Raw genomic sequence first — 2,396 nt, forward strand, 5'->3', positions numbered from 1 at the left:
CAGTATACTACAGGAAACTTTGGGATTGTATTTGGCAATGTGTTTATGTAACATTCCAATTCCTTTCTCTTGTGTGTGGAAATTCCTCTTTCGGCATTGATATTCCTATGAGTGGTGTCTGAAACTCCTGTGAGCCAAATTTAAAGTTGGCGTCTCTGACTACTACTACTATACTACTACTACTACTACTACTACTACTACTTATACTACTATTTACTACTACTAATACTAATACAACTAATACTTCTATTCTTCTACTAATTCTAACATCTAATACTACTACCACTATCCACCACACATCATCATCATCATCATCCCCATCATCAACATCATCATCACTACTACTACTAATTACTACTACAATCATCATCACCACTCATCACTGCTACTGCAAACGCCACCACGACATCATCATCATCAAATACACTGCTTCTACAGCTATCATCACCACATCAACACTACTGCCATACCACTACAACCACCATGACATCATCACCACAATTACTACTAAAACCACCATTATACATCATTACCACCACTGCAACAACCACCACCACCACATTATCGTTAATAAAACTTTGCTTACAAACCACCACCATCATCATGACTACCATCGTTATACAATTAGCTCCCCCAGATCATCATCCTACAACTTTTACTACAACCACAACCACCACATCATCATTACTAATACCACCAGTACAACCACCTACATATCATCACCACACCACGACCACTGCACATCACCACAACTACAACCACTACTACCAACACATTATCATCACTACCACTACTACCACAACCACAACCACCACATCATCATCACTGAAACCACAACTATCATATCATCAATACCAGTACGACTACAACCGTCACCGCCACATCAACCTTTCTACCACTACTACTACAACCACCACCGCCACTCATCCTCTCTCTACAACCACCACCACCACCACATCATCATCACTACTGCTACAGCCACCACCATCAACACCACTACCACTGTATTACTACAACACCGCCTCCACATCATTATTACTACTTCCAATACAACTACAATCACAAGCACATCATCATCATACCACTACTACTACTACTACAAATGCAGTCAACTCCACCTCATCATTCACTACAACTACTACTACATGCACCAAAACAAAATCTTCACTACAAATACAACCACTGCTACCACATCATCATCACTACTACTACTACTACTGCTACTACCACTACTACGGCTACTACTACGACTACTACTACTACTACTACTACTAAGACAGGAGGTAAATATTTTCATCGAGGCAGTAATTGCAAATAATAGCGTGCAATATGTGTTTTGATCATCTTTTTTGTGAACCATGAATGATATCAATCAATGTCATATTGTAGGTGTTAAATAGACCTCTCACAAAATAGTATGTATATAATACTAAGACTAGGCCTCTCACAAAAGATTATGTTTAGTATACTAAGAACAGGCCTTTTATAAAATATTATGTATATACTGAGACTAGGCCTCTCACAAAATATGTATATACTAAGACTAGGCCTCTCACAAAATATGTATATACTAAGACTAGGCCTTTCACCAAATAGTATGTATAACCTAAGACAAGTTCTCTCGCAAAATAGTTTGTATATACTAAGACTACAAACGACTTAGTTGAAGCAAACCTTGAAAATCTTGAAAGATAGAAAGCCCCAGGATTAGACAAGAATCAACAAAAGTTGAACTAGATGTGAAGTCAAAGAACTGATTTTTTTTTCCTGCATTTTATGATCTGTTACTTTTTGTTACAGATATTTGACGTCATCAAGCTCCAGGAATCGAGATTGGCCATATGTGGGCGGTAGGGGCGGTGGCCAGCAGGGATGGTGAGGTCATGGAGAATGATTGTGGTATTCAGCGGAGTAATGGGATGGGTTATATTGGAGGGCCCCGGGGATTGTAATAGCAGTGATCAAGATGTTGGAGGAGTTGTTGGTGGCGAGGTGATGATGGGAATGTAGATGGTGGAGCAACAATAGTGACATTGTTGGTGAAGGTGGCATTGTTGGGTGACGGGATGATGGAAATCATGATGGGAGGGTTGTGGTGGTGAAGGGATGATGATGGGAAGTGATGATGATGGCAATGGTTGTGAAGGGAGGTAATGGTGGAGGAAGTGATGATGGTGGTATTGGTGAGGTTGTAGTGATTGTGATGTAGAGATTGTGTTCGTCGAGGAAGGTGGTGGTGGGTGGAAGTTGTGGGGAGGATGAGGATGCTGGAGGTAGATTCAGTGATAAAGTGAAGGTGGTAGTGTGGTTCTGGACTTGGGTTTGAGTTGATTCCAACTGGTTAGGGCCGGGTGAGTTACATTCGTGTTCTTTGTTGACAAGACGATTGTGGTTGG

The 2,396-nt window shown here is 40.6% G+C and overlaps 1 long non-coding RNA gene across 1 annotated transcript in view; it reads left to right on the forward strand.

Annotated features, from left to right (window-relative positions):
* The window catches only part of LOC144970414 (uncharacterized), a 7,359-nt gene extending 5,329 nt beyond the window's left edge, over positions 1-2,030 (forward strand). Inside the window, exon 4 of the long non-coding RNA XR_013644948.1 lies at positions 1,801-2,030. This is a non-coding gene — a long non-coding RNA (uncharacterized LOC144970414). The remainder of the gene's footprint in view (positions 1-1,800) is intronic.
* Positions 2,031-2,396: the final 366 nt, after the last annotated feature.

The sequence above is a fragment of the Berghia stephanieae genome, chromosome 4 (genome assembly GCF_034508935.2).
Source record: "Berghia stephanieae isolate SIO BIC M18660-M18661 chromosome 4, UCSD_Bste_1.3, whole genome shotgun sequence".
Classification (NCBI taxonomy): domain Eukaryota; kingdom Metazoa; phylum Mollusca; class Gastropoda; order Nudibranchia; family Aeolidiidae; genus Berghia; species Berghia stephanieae.